This window comes from Carya illinoinensis, chromosome 1 (genome assembly GCF_018687715.1).
Source record: "Carya illinoinensis cultivar Pawnee chromosome 1, C.illinoinensisPawnee_v1, whole genome shotgun sequence".
NCBI classification, from domain to species: Eukaryota; Viridiplantae; Streptophyta; class Magnoliopsida; order Fagales; family Juglandaceae; genus Carya; species Carya illinoinensis.
The window spans coordinates 26734157-26750078 of record NC_056752.1 but is presented as its reverse complement, the minus strand read 5'-3'; positions in this window follow the sequence as shown (position 1 = coordinate 26750078).

Below are 15922 nucleotides of genomic sequence, written 5' to 3'. Positions count from 1 at the left end.
CATATAATACTAATGTATAATAACATTAATTTGTACAATGATTTATTTCTTTTCAATTTTAGTTATGTTTTAATAAAATTGAAATTGAAATTTTTTTTTTTAAATAATTAAAATCTGGAAGCCCAAATCTGATTAGTGAGAGCCCAAGATAGTCAAATTAAAATTTCAAATCAGCTAAGGAAAAAAAAAACCAATAAAAAAGCCTGAATCTGCCTCCGCTACGACAAGTCAGAGTCGGAGTCGGAGTCAACCTCCAAAAAAGTCAGTGCTCGGCCTACCTCTTCCAAGTTAGTATGAAGGGATGCATTGTTCACATCTAACTGGTGGATAAACTAGTTTTGAGGGGCTACCACAACTAGAAGACATCTCACAGTTACAAGTTTAGAAACAAAAGAGAAAGTTACTTGGAAATCAAGACCTTCAACTTGCATATAACATTTTGCAACTAACCTCGCTTTGTATTTTTCAATACTACCATTAGGGTTATATTTAGTTTTGTATACCCATTTACAACCTATAGGTTGTTTTCCATCAGGTAAAGAGGTGAGGGTCCAAATATAATTGAGTTCTAAGGCTTTGATTTCAGCAGCCATGGCTTTGCACCAATGGGGGTGTTAGACAGCTTACTTGAAAGTTTGGGGTTCAGAGTGTATAAAAATAGATAAAACAAGTGATTTATAGGAAGGAGGTAGCTTCTGGTAAGAGAGAAGAGATACAATGAAAGGTAGCAGACTTACCAGCACCTTGTTTAGAAGAATCTAAGAGAGCATGGGCAGTTAGCTAGCTTGCAATGGTAATCCAGTAGGTAAGTGGGTGCTTTGCTAGCTCGAGAGGAATGTCGAATAGCAATTGAAGGAGCTGGTGCAGGAGAAGAAGAACAACAAGGTTCTTGGGTATTGGAAGATGAGGGTGAGGAAGGAGGCATAGCTGAATGAACTGGGGGATGCAAGTTGAATGAATGGAAAAATTCAGAAATTGAATGGGGAAGAACGGAGTATGAGGATTTAGGATTCTGAAGAAGTAGGGTTGGATGACGTTTGGAAGGGAAAAATGATCTTAAGGAATACTACATCTTGCAAGACAGAAAGAGTGTGGTTTTCAAGATCAAAGACCTTGTAACCTTTTATTTTGAAGGGATGTCCAAGAAAGAGGCATTTTCTCGCTTGAGGATCAAATTTATATCGATTTCGAGAGAGAGTAGAAGCAAAACATTGGCAGCCAAAGGCTTTGAGATGGGAATATATGGGGAGTTTGGAAATGATGGCCTCATAGGGTGATTTGTTGGAAAGCAGTGGGGTGAGGGTTAAATTGATAAGGTAGGTGGCTATGAGAACACATTTACCCCAAAATTTTAATGGAATGTGAGCTTGAAACCTCAAAAAGCGAGCTACATTCAGGAGGTTTGAATGTTTTCTAATATTGTTCATCCGCATTCCGACCCAGGTATACCTGAACTAGAACCCGGGTTTCAGATCCAACCTGGACTGGAACCTGAATAAAACCGATTTTAAAAATCTGAAACCTGGGTTTCCAAGTTGTGCCCAGTTTTTTATTTTTTATTTTTATTTTACATTAGAATTCACAATTTAACTAAAAATGATTCACAATTTTGTAGAATCTTTCTGTAGTTAAAGTAATTTTCTTTGTGAAATTTAGATGATCCGATATTAGTCAAGATTTCTAAAAAATGTGATTCTTGAGAATTTTTTTAACAAGAAATAAGTAGTTAGCCTCTTTCGTAGAATTAATATATCATGATAAGGCCGGCTTACATCAGCTCAATCCCTGCATGCATCTTAATAATTATGGCAACATTAATCTATTGATATTGATCGGATTGTACCCGTACTACGTCCAAATGTTTTTTCCTCCTAATTCCTATATTATATATATTGCTGAGAAAGATCATATAGAGACAAAAACGTTAATATTATACAGGATCACCAATGTCCCAGCAAAGACAATTGTTTGTAATGAATCATGATGCTAACAAGTTGATTAGGGCGAGATCACAAATATTTATTATATATTGTCATAACAAACTCCAAACATGCATGATCCGAAAAATAAATGCTTCAATATTCAATGTTGGCTGATTAAAATAAAATATCAAAACATTCAAATCAAATAAGAAGGAAAAAAAATAGGTACCGGGTGTACCCGGATTTTTTTTAATGCATGTGCCGGCCTGGGTTTGTTCCGGACCGGAACCCGGTTATCCAAGTTTCGGATCGGGCCGGGAAAAAATCCGGCCCAAATGGGCAGGCCTAATGTTTTCTTTCAACTATTCCATTTTGTTGAGATGTCTCAATGCAGGATTTTTGGTGAACAACACCTCTGGAGGTATAGAAATCAAGCACGTGAAAGTTAATGCCATTGTCAGATTTGAGAGTTTTGATTCTTTTGTTGAATTGTGTTTCAATAAGGGAGAAAAATGAGTGGATTAACGGTCAAGTTTGCCCTTTGTCATGTATGAGATAAAAGAGAAATCGTCAAGTGCTATTGTAAGAAAATATTTGGGTCCATGAAAAGAGGGTACTGAAAAAGGTCTATCACAGTGTATTATTTCAAAAGGATAAAAAGACACGCTTTGACTTAAAGAAAAATGAAGTCTGTGTTGTTTAGCTAAAGGACAAATTGTACAAGGGTAAGAACACGAAGCCTTTATTTCATATACATCTTTATTCAGAACCAACATTCTTGAACTAGAAAGATGACCTAATCTATAATGCTACAAGTCAAAAAGACAGTGGCTAGAAACATTATGAATGACATGAGAAAGTGTTGTGATAACCTTAGACCTTGATGAAGAACATGAATCCTGCAAGAGGTAATACAGTCTAGCTTGGTGCTCACCCATCTCAATCATCCTCCAAGAACGTAGGTCCTAAATAAGACAATGGTTAGCTAGAAAAATCAGGCAACAATTCATATCGATGGAGAGCTTTCTTGTTGAAATGAGATTAAAAGAGAAACTAGGAACACAATGAACATCATACAAGGTTAATAAGTGTGAAAGATGCACTGTACCTATATGTGTTGCATGTGCAAGTGTTCCATTTGAGAGTTTGACCGTACCGTTAACAACTGAGGTAATGGAATTAAGATAAGAGGTGCAACTGACCATATGATCAGTGGCTCCACTATCTATAATCCATTGTTTTGGTTGATGTAAAGAATGCTTATAAACAGAGGAATTGAAAATAAAAAATGTTTTGACTTTATCTGATGGGTTCATGCTATTGTCTGAAATAGGTGTTGGCAATATTCCAACTTGATTTGCTACAGATTGTGGCAACCCGAGTTGGTCCAATGCAGATTTGTCCTCTGTGGTAGATTGAAGCAAACTGAGTAGTTGTTTGTACTATTCCTGATGGCTATGATCTGAGCTGGATTACCAATGCTACTAATCTGATTTATAGCACTGAAGGTGGCACTTTCCCTTTGGTGGATTTCCATCCAGCGGGTAACCGTGAATCTTATAGCACTTGTCAATCTTGTGCCCATTATAACCATAATGACTACATACAACCTTCTCCTTTCTAGAAAAAAAAAAAAACTATTGTGATTTCTCATTCCTTTTTGTCATTAATGAAACAGATTTAGTCTTTACTGTTAGTGTAATCGAAATATTAGCATGTTGCTCAACATTACTCATCATTCCTTTTTGTCTCTCTTCTTGTAAGGCCAAGGAAAGAATTTTACTAATGGAAGGGAATGGTTCCATCAGTATAATTTGCCCTCTAAAGTGGGAATATCAGTCACTGAGATCCATTAAAAATTGTGAAACATGTTCCTTTTCTTAATTCTCTAGCAAAAGTTTACTAGAACTATACACATAGATTGGTTTGCATCCACACAGTGGTATCGGTTTCAAAGTCAACAATTCATTCCAAAGTCTGAATAAAACACACTGGCAAAATTGTTTCCTTGTAAAAAAGGCCGAAATTTCTTTCCTAAGATGGAAAATTGTAAGTCTGTTTCTATGTGCAAATCGATTATGTAAATCCATCCAATCAGGGCAGCTGAATCCATGAATAACACAGTAGATGCTATGTCTTTAGAAATTGAATTGATAAGCCAGGAAATTACCATATCGTTGCATCGCAACCAAGATGAAAGCAGATGATCAATTTCGGTAGGCCTGGGCAGAGTACCATTAACAAAAGCAAGCATGTTTTGCGCACGTAGGGCCATCGACATTGAGGGGCTGCGTGACCAATACCATGCCTGGGTTATCTCCATGGTGAAGAAAATAAGGAGTGGATGGGTTTTTTTTTTTTTTTTTTTATAAACATTGTTAGTTTATTGATCTTCAAACAGAATTACATCATCTCATTGAGAACAGTGGATAAAATACAGTTTGGAATTTCTTCCAACTCACATAGATCTTCATTCAACATAAGAGCATTTCTAGCTAATGAACCGGTTGCTTTGTTGGCCTCCTTGTTGACTAAGTTGACAGACCATGACAGACACGAGTTAAGGATGCCTTTTGCTTCTTCAACAAGAAGTCTCCCTTGACTCCAATCAGTGGCTCCACTTCTTAAGATGTTTAACACTCTCTGAGATTCTCCCTCCACTATCACTACTGAGGTACCAATTTCTTTGCAGAATGTTGTAGCTATCAATAAAGCATATGATTCAACAGTGAATTGGTCAAATTTTAAGGATCTTGTAGCTTGCAGAGATCCAATCACTTGACCACATGAATCTCTTATAATAGCTCCAATTCCCACTTTTGTTGCATCTTTGCCAGTGGCTGTACCTCAGTTAAGTTTATAGGACCTCTCTGGTGGTTTCTTCTATAAACTGAGTGTTGGATCTGGGTTGTAGACAGAGTTGGTCTGTGACTTACCCGTGGCTTCCTTGAAGGTCTTCATTTCCATTTTAGCCGCTTGAACAATTAGTCCTGGAGGGGTGAAGGAGTTTTCATGAATCAAGTTGTTTCTTCTGAACCAGATTAATCTGACTGTGATAGCTGCTTCTGCTAGTTCTTCTTTGCTTAGGCTCTTTATCATTTGTTTCCAAACCTCACTGAAAGAGGTTCTATTTCCTGCCATTTTCTGAACTTTTATACATCCCTGTCCCCACACATCCTTGGCTGTTTCACAGTTCCATAGCACATGAATCCATGTTTCAGGTGTCTGCTTGCATATTGGGCAATCCATATTCTCAACTACTTTCCTTTTGTACAGGTTTGCCAGCGTGGGAAGGGCATCTTGGCATGCTTTCCAGATGAACATTTTGACTGAGTTTGCGGCTTTTAGTTGCCATATAGATTTCCATTCGAAAGTGTATTCCATGCTTTTTGAGGATTCACTGTAACAGCCCGTTAGAAATTCAATTGTGAAATTTCTATTAACTTTAGGAACCTCGTGAAGACCCCATAAGTTTTCACGAATCCATTAATCGTATAGGTTTTTGTCTAACTATATAGTTAGTGTTATTATTTACTATAGTATCAGAAGTGTATTTTTGATTATTGGAGATACTTAGAAGTGTCAAAATGTATTATGGTTTGTGCCATTAGACTCGGAGGGTTATTTAAGGTCTTATGGCGCAATAACATTTTTTTCAGATTTTCGGACAAAACGTCTGTTCAAAACTGTAGATATTATTGGATAAAAATATCTTAAATTAATTTTGTGGATATTATTAGATAAAAATATTTTAAGCTAATCTCGTGGATATTATTAGGCAAAAATATTTTGAATTGATTTTTATAGATATTATTAGGTAAGAGAGTCTTACACTCTACTCTCACTCCAGGTAAGAGAGTCTTACACTTAACTCTCACTTCAGGTAAGAGAGTCCGACACTTAACTCTCACTCCAGCCTCATCTCTTCCATATCTCATCCATAAGTATCTCCAGCCACCTCTCCCCACGAAATTATTTTCATTTATACTTTCCATTAAAAGAATATCAAACACTCTCTCTCGGACAGCTTTTAAGAGTTCTTTTGCATGCCCATTTCGAAGCTTTTGTAAGTGTTTTATCATAAAGTCTCCTTCATATAAGTTGTTTATTTTTTAGTCTAGTTTACATGGATATCTTATTTGTCCCATTTGAAAATCATTTGGTCAGTCAAATCTTATGTAAACTATAAAAAGGTCATTCTGGGAGATAAACTGGAGAATATGTTATAGTTTGGAGTTTTTGACCAAGCTAATGGATAGATATTGGTCCAAAATTTTTATGGAGTATTGTTAACATGTATATGTGACTATTGGTTGAGGATTTTTTGTATGATTAAATATTTTGACGAAATATTTTCTTAGATTTAGAAACTTAGAAACTGGAAGAAGAAAAACAGTTTCTGTTTTGAGAAAGTTTAATTCTTTGGTGGTCTAAACCTATTCTAATGACTTTGATAATTTTATTGGAGGATCCTAAGCATCTTATATACATGTTATATTATTATTTTGAAAATATTTGATGTTAGTTTCAAAGATATGAAATTTTATGCAAAGAGATATTCAGATAAGCCAAAGTGTGGATATTCTTGGCTAAATTTATGTTTTGGTTAATTTCTAATCATGTGATCTTGAATTAGAAGCTTATATATATTTTAGGACATCTTTTTAAACCATGTGATGGTTTGGTTTGAAGATCATATATTTATAAGTCATAGATCAAGAGATTTATCAAAACTAGTTGAGGAAAAAGTTTCTGTTTTTGGACTAAGTGTAAAACCAAAAACTTCAAATGTTATTTTGTGATTTTGGTAACTTTAGTTTGATAATTTAAAGCATGGTTGATGTTAGGATGATATTATGAATATGTTAGAAGTAAGATTTGATTTTTGAAATTTTTGGAGATGTTTTGATTTAAGGTCAAAACTTGTGATTCAAGTGCTTGGATCCTTTTACAAAAAAGTTTGGTGTTGATTATTAGCTTTTTTTAAATGGATGTTTTAAGTATGGTTTTGAACTTAGGATTGGAAGATGTTTGCTGTAAAATTTTGGTTTAAGCATGAGTTTTGAAATTGTAAGGAATTGCAACAAAAATCAAGGGAAATGGCCTATGGATGTTTCGGCCATAGTGTGTTTTCCATAGTTGTGTTTTGTTTTAAATTTTTCTGAGTTGATATTTAAGTTTAGGACAAAATTTACATGAGGAATGTAAATTTTGGAAACTTTTGGAATTAGTATGCAAAATCCTTAAGTTATGGGTAAAACGGTCATTTTCCCACATGTAGAAAGTAAAAATGAAAATTTTACTCTTTAAGTTAGTATTTTTCCATATTTTAAATTATTAGTGATTTAGTTCTAACTTTTAGAATCACTAATTACAGTTCCTCGTGATCGCGCTTAAGGTTTTATAAGAAATGCGGAGATCGAGGTAAGTTAGCTTTTAACTTACTAACAGTCTACTGTGTATGTGTGCTAAGTAAAGGAACTATAGTGTATGTATGTGTGTTATCATATATGTCATGCCATGCCAAGTTATCACGTAATTTGTCTATTATACAAAATTTATTCTGTCATCAATTTTTATCTGTTACGTAATATATTCTGTCATGTATTACTGTACCTTACAAGTACATCATGCTAAGTATACCATCTATTACATGTATGTCAAGTCATGTAATATTTACTGTTGCAAGTATGTCATGTTAAATATGTTGTTTATTATATGTTATGTCATGTTACGAAATATTTCTATCTCAAGTTAGTCATGTATTTCAAGTTATGTTCAAGTCACGTTATGTTACGTCAGGGTTTCAGTCATTTCGTATTCCAGTCACGTTTCATCTTGATTACTTATGTATGGGGTCACAGCAATTGTGACACATACACTACGTGAGACACAGCAATTGTGACACATAGAATACATGGGGCCACAACAACTGTGGAGTATGTATTTAAGCAGTTAAAGAATAAATTTCCGTAGAATACATGAGGTCACAACAACTGTGGAGTATGTATTTTTCATGTTAAGTCAAGTTTGTGTAGAATACATGGGGCCACAACAACTGTGGAGTATGTATTTACACGTAGAATACATAGGGCCACAACAACTGTAGAGTATGTATTTACATGTAAAATACATGGGACCACAACAACTGTGGAGTATGTATTTTTCATGTTAAGTCAAGTTTCAGATCAAGTTCATGTCAAGTCAAGTTTAGTTCATGTTTCAATTTAAGTTATGTCAATTATGCTATGTTGTACGCCAAGTTATACTTTAATTACTTATGAATTTGATTATCTATTTATACTTTTACTGTCATCCATGCATCATTAGCTTGTGTGGAAGTTTTTTGTTAACTTACTGAGATTTGTAATCAAATCTCACTTTGGTAGTTCCAACTACCATTCCCCCCGAATGGTAGATCTTGTTACAGGACCTGAAGGAGAATCAAGAGCTGATCAACTAGACACAGTTGACTAAGCGATGGTGCGACGTTAATGTTAATATAGTAGTTAACGTAAATTACTACTTGTACAATGGAGTTGCATATCTAGTACTTTTTGGATCATAACCATTTTGGACTAGTGTTGTGATCTGTTCAATGGGTCTTTATGTATGAAGTATGTTTTAAGCATTTGAGATATTTTCAATTTGGTGCATAGTATTGTTAAAGAAAAAAATTATCTGCTGTGAATATTGCATAATGTTAGATGCATGTCAGGAACATTGCATCTTATATGTCATGAACAGGGGCAGGTAACCTTGTGTTGCATGTCTCGACGCTTCAAATGTCCGTCCGATCCCAAACGGGAATTTGGGGGCGTCACATTCACCTTCCTTTTGACTGATCATCTCCTTATGCAGGAGGTAAGCACTTCTTACAGTGAATAGGCCATTCGATGAGCTTGCCAACACCTGCTGATCATCCCTGCTTCATAGGCTGATGGGAATTACTTTAATCTTCTCAATCTCCTCTGGACTAAAAAGGGACCTAAGGGAGTTTTCCTTCCACTGCTTCAGATCAGGGTCGATTAGCTCAGAGACCCACTTCAGATTATTCTCTTCTCCTCTATTATTGGTTTTGTAAGGTATTGATGAGGGGATCCAATGGTCCTCCCATATTTTGGTTCTTCTACCATTCCCTATTCTCCAAATTAACCCCTCTTTTAGTAGTTGGTTGCCTTTCATTATACTCCTCCAAGCAAAGGAAGGCCTGTTGCCCAATCTTGCCTCCAGCAAGTCTGAGTGAGGGAAGTACTTGCTTTTGAAAACTTGGGCTAGTAGGGAGTCTGGGAACTTTAAGATGCGCCAGCTTTGCTTTGCTAGCATAGCAATGTTGAAGCTGTTAAGATCCCTAAACCCCAGCCCACCATGTTCCTTTGCTTTCCCCATAAGACTCCATTTCACCCATTGAATCTTTGTGTGGTCTTCATTATACCCCCACCAGGATTTTTTCAAAAGTACATTAAGTCTTTGAATAATTGACTGAGGGAGGATGAAGATGCCCATGGAGTAGGTTGGGATTGCTTGAAGAACAGCTTTAAGCAATATCTCTTTACCTACTGCAGACAGAAACTTTGTCCTCCAATTTGTAATCCTGGCCTAGGTTCTATCAATGATAGCGTGGAAGGTTGCCACCTTTTTCATACCCACCATAGATGGGAGGCCCAAGTACTTCTCAAGGATTCCTGAGATTTTACCCCTGCCAACTGAAGGATCATTTGCTGGTTTTCTAGAGGAGTGTTTCTGCTGAAGAAAATAGAAGTCTTCTCCTTGTTTAACATTTGGCCTGAACCTCTTTCATAGGTTTCTAAAATGAAGAGGATCCTACTCCACTCTAGGGAATTAGCCTTGCAAAAAAGCAAGCTATCTTCAGCAAAGAACAAGTGGTTGATAAAAACTGGTTGTTTCCCCACTTGCACACTTGTTATACTGCCAATCTCTGTTGCCTCATTCAGCATTGAGGTTAAAGTTTCAGCACAAATGATAAATAAGTAGGGGAAGAGGGGGTCCCCCTGCCTTAATCCTCTAGAGGGAACAAAAGATTCATGAGCTTTTCCATTGAGCAGAATGGAATAAGAGACAAAAGAGATACATTTCATGATTAGAGTGACCCATTTAGCTTCAAAACCCATTCTCAGCATTACTCTTTCTAAAAAGCACCACTCTACTCGGTCATACGCCTTGCTCATGTCCAACTTGAGTGACATAAAGCCCTCTTTGCCTCTAACCCGAGTGTTCATCCCATGGATAGTTTCATAGGCTATTAGGATGTTGTCTATAATTAACCTTCTAGGTACAAATGCACTTTGGTTTTGAGAGATCACCTTTGGCAGAACAGCTTTAAGCCTATTTGCAAGCACCTTAGCTATGACCTTATAGATGACATTACACAAACTTATGGGTCTATAATCACTCACTGCCTTTGCCTCTTTTATCTTAGGGATTAAAGCGATGAAGGTGTCATTTACTTCCTTTAGAGGGCCTCTTTTGTTCAGAAATTGTAGGGTAAAGTCTATCACTTCCTGCTGTATGTGCTCCCAGTTGGATTGATAAAAATGAGCAGGGAAACCATCTGGCCTTGGTGAACTTAATGGGTTCATTTGAAAAACTGCATCCTTTACTTCTTGAGGGGTGAATTCCAGTAGGAGATTTCTGTTCATGTCTTCAGTTACTTTTGAAGTCAAGCCTGAGGTGCATGCCACTGCTATAGTAGGTTGAGAAGAGGTGAACAAACTAGAAAAGACATCAGTAAACATTACTCCTATCTTCCCTTGGTCGACAATTTCAGTTCCATAATGGTCCTGTAGGAGCCTGATGCTATTGGTTTTCCTTCTTTGGGAGGCATATTTATGGTAGAAGGTTGTGTTCCTATCCCCTTGTTTTAGCCAGTGTTGTTTCGCCCTTTATTTCCACCTTAATTCCTCTTCTGCTAAGATCAGATTTATCTCTTCCTGTTGTTGTTGCATGCAACTGATGTGGTCACCTGATCCTGAATTTTGCACTTTTGTTAGCTGTTGTAGCTGTTTCTGGATTCTGTGAACTGCTGGTTTCTGTTTTTTGTTTTTCATTGCTGCAACACTCTTTGACAGTTTGTTAGCTTATCTCTGAATCTTTTGTCCAAGTGATGCCCTTTCATTGGTGTTTGTCATGCTTCTTTAATCAAAGTTTGGCATTCATTCCTCAGAGACCATGCTGCTTCGTATCTAAATACAAACTTTTTGTTGCTGTTGTTCCGTGTTGGACAATTCAAACTTAGATGGAGGGGAGAGTGATCTGAGTTTACTGCTGGAAGAACTTGACAGATTATGTTAGGAAAAAGGGACATTCATTCTGGTGTGGCCATAGCTCTGTCGAGTTTTTCTTTTGTGAAGTTGGGGCCAGTTCTGTTATTAGACCATGTGAAAAAAAGGCCACTAGTGACTAGATCATGCAGTGAACAAATACTAAGAGCATCTCTAAAGATCTCCATCTGCCTATAAGGCCTTGGTACAGCTCCTCACTTCTCCTCTTATCTTTTTATCTCATTAAAGTCTCCTATACATATCCAAGGCAAGATGGTTTGGTCCTTGATAGCCTTTAATAAACCCCAGCTACTGTCTCTCTTTGAGGTGTCGGGATTGCCATAAAAACCAGTGAAACTCCATTGCTGTTGGCAGTTTTTCTCCTTAACTATTGCACTAATGTGCCACCGGATGGGTTTTTACATGGGCTTTGAACAATGAGACACTCCATTGAAGGGATCAAAAAATAGGTGAGAATGAATTGAAGGAAAAATCTTCTGCTGCATATTGGGGGGTTAGGGTTTATCTGCAGAAATCTCAAATTCTATGTTGAAAAGAAAAATCAAGAAGAAGTAGAGGGAATTATGAACAGAGACTTGGATCTCTATACCAAAACATGCACTATCATGGTTGAAGAAAAGAGAACGAGGGCATCTATCGAGTTAGCAGCAGAGAGGAAGGTAAATCAACATGTAAATCTATTTTCTTATTGAATTGAATTCTATAGTGTTTTACATGTAGAATTTATATGTGTGTAAAACGACATCTTCTAATAAACTTATGTAGAAACTAAAAAGATCAAGTTAATAAAAATAATTATAAAACAGTTTGCATGTTTCATTTAAGATCTTGTCCCAATTAAGCGACTTAAGTTTATACTGACGAGATAAAATGAAAATAAAAAATTAATATAATTTTTATTTTAAAATTTAAAAAAATTAAAATATTTATTATATTTTATGTGAGAACATGAAAAAATTATAATAATACAATGAAATGACATATTTTGTGAAAACAAATGAGGCATCGTATAGAAAACTTCAGCTTTGATAAAATAATGGAAGAGAGAGAGAGGAGTTACATGCAAAACCATATCAAAAAAATTTAAAAAAAAAAAAAATCTCATTTTCTTCGTGTGATTCACTCTTGTACCTTTTGTTTATGTACTTTAATTTTTGCTTGATTTATTTTATATCTCTCTTTTTCGTTCATTCATTATAGCTTATTACATGTAATTATAACACTTTTAGAGTCTTCATTCTTCTATGTCTTTTTTCTTTAAGAAAATCATATTACCTCCACGCATGCATTCATATTTTATAAACATCATTGATTCATATATTATCAAACATCATTATTAAATAATTGTGCATCTTAAGATTTAGAAAGCTAACAAAGTTAAATGTTTAATACATAATAAAAAAAATTAAAAAATTGTCTCATTTCACTTCCTCCCATGCTCTCAATAAACATCGAGCCGTCTCTACCTCCTCCAGTGCTGGTGAAAACAAGTGACAGATCATGATCACTTGTTATCCCTATAAATTATCATAATTAATAATAAATAAATTTTTATTATCAATATAAATTAACACACTTGATAAAATATTTATGCAATATAATTTAATTTAAAATATAAATTTTATAAATTAAATCTTATTATAACGTGCATTATACGCACCGACTTAATAATTGAATAACTGCCTTTAATAACGGATGCGGTTTCTTTGAAGAGTTAAACATTGACTAAGGAGTTTAGATATGTACTGATTTTGTTGGACAGGACAGGCTAGCTTCAGCTTGTACCATTCTATAACTTCAAAATTACAACACTTCGGAGACCAATTACCACATGATATTGTCGACAGAGACAGATTGGAAGGGTGGCCGGGGCGGCGGGCCCCCTCCACCGGACCCCAATTTTATAAAGTTAGGGAATTTTATGTATCATATTTTTATTTTATTGTTATTTTATTATATAAAATATGATATATTTATTATTATTAATATAAAATAATAGTGTAATGTATATAATTTTTCTTTCTAAAATGTATGCCACCTTTAAATTAGACCATACCAACAAATACTTTAGTAAGGCTAGGGATAGGCTCAAATATATAAGTTTTGTATTAGTCTTTTATAAAAATATGGGCCTATCGAGAAAAATTGAGTTTTTTTATATTTTTTTATGGTAGAGTTTACTTTTTTAATAATATACTTTTGAGAAATTTTTACATTTGGAATTTATATAAATAAATCATTTCTTTAAAAAGTTTTACTACATACAAGCAAAATCGCGTACTAATCTACGTACCAATACTAATTCTTTTATACTTAAAATTTTAATTAGCACTGTTTTCAATAAAATCTACTTTTTAACTAATCACAATAGATTGATACACATATTAGTACACAATTATATTTGCAATTAGATTTTTCCTTCTTTAAATATATTTTCTATTGACAATAAGCATTAAATGAAGTGCGATAACTCTATTCTATATATGTGTGTATGCGTGGAGTTTCCGGTTTGACCTCTAAATCATTAATTAATTACTTGCGCCAACAGATCATACAACACAAAACCTTGCGTGGAGTTTCCGGTTTGACCTCTAAATCATTAATTAGCATAGGCTTAATTAATTAGCATAGGATTAGTATTGCATGCACGCATAGGCTTAATTAATTAGCATATGCTTCGGTATATTCCTAAATTCTAAGCCTAACTTGTTTATTCATGTTTCCATATTTGATTTATCACACCTTCATGCCTTGCCCACTTTGGAACGCATGCATGGAGCTTAATCCATCCAATCCCTAAAATAAAAACTAAAATGTAACTATATATGTGTCTAACACAAGAAATTATATTTACAGTTATAAATTGCGTAAACACTACATATTTTTTATATGAGTCCCATATAATTTATTCACTTTTTTAAAAAAAATATAAAATGATTGCATAATTTATGATTATATCTAATATTACTCGTCTAAAATTGATATGGGTATCATCACCTAGCTTCACATATTTTGAACAAATTAATAAGTACAAACAACTTCCAACACCCGGCATGTCACGTCAGAACAAAACTTCTATAAAAATATTATAAAATTAAAAAAAAAAATTAAAACTGTAAAATTTAATTTAACATCTAGTTTAGCTTGTATCCTGTCAAAATTTTACGGAATACATCATGTTTGAAAAATGAATTCCAAGACTGGTTTAAGTGAAAAAATAAGTTGACTTTTTTTATCAATCATTAAATCTTGTCCATTCACTTTTTAACATGATGTATTCAGTGAATTTTTAACAAGATATAAGCCAAACTGTTGAAAAGTGAATAGACAATATTAGAATATTTGATGGAAAACTCTACTTATATTTTCACTTGAAGTAATCTTGTCTATTCATTTTTTAAACAGAATGTATCCATTGAGATTTTAACGTAATATGATCCAAACTCATATATTTGGAATATTTCATTAAACCGAGATAATAGGATATATTTAAAGTTAGAGAAATGATATTTGCAACACTTGTGGAGTGGTCAGACATTGTACAATTTTTTTTTTTTTTAAAAAAGTAAATATGAAACTCACATGGAAAAAAAAAATTAATTTTTTAATAGTAAATCTTACTATTTTTCAAAATAATTATACAGTATTTATATACTTCACGATTGTATGTAGTCTTACTCTTATAATACATTTAGGTAGTAAGGTGATTTTAAATAATCCGTAAAAAATAATGATAGACTTACTATCCTCCTACCACTCCTTTATTACTCTTTTTATTTTTTTTTTAAGTTTTTTTGTTTCAATTAAGAAAGTAACTATTAATGAAATTATATATTTTTTAAAATTTTTTTCTTAATGATTAAGAATGTTAGAAAATACTTAAAAGAAAATAATAATATATAAATAAAATTTCAAATACACTAGAGTAATAATGGGATTGTAAGCATTGTTTTTAAAATCGTACCGTACCGACCGGTACGGTCGGTATATTCCGTATCGGCCACCGGACCGGTACAGAAATTCTTATATTTCGTACCGGTTCAAATACCGGCCGGTATTTCGGCCTTTACCGGCCAGTACCGGCCGGTATTTCGGTCCCGATTTTTTTTTTTTTTTTTTTCATTTTTCAAACTACAAATTCATATTTTTACTCCTAATTTAGACTAAACTATTTATAATTTATATAGATATATGTATTTATGTATAATTTATTTGTATATAAATTATTATTTTGAAATATAATTAATATATATATATTTATATATATAATTTATTTATATATCGACTATTTCGAAATGGTACACGAAACGGTATCGATACCGAAATATTTCGTTCCAGTACCTTGACCGGTACAGCATCCGGTACGGTATTCAAAATATTGATTGTAAGAGGGTAGTAAGTGGATCATCATCTATATGTAAATAATAATAAAAAATTATAAAAAATAATAATTAACTATTAAATAATAGTAAATACTCAATAATAATAAAAAATTAATAATAAATAATAATAAAATATTCACTAAAAATTAATTTACTAGCGTACCAGAAACACAACAACCATAAAGATAAGTCATATATATATATATATATATATTCGAGGAAAGTACAATTAGAGGGAATCTTTTGCGTAATCAACGTGCACCTAGATCAAGCTATCAACATGTTTTGCTGGCCATGAATGAGTGCTTCCAAATTC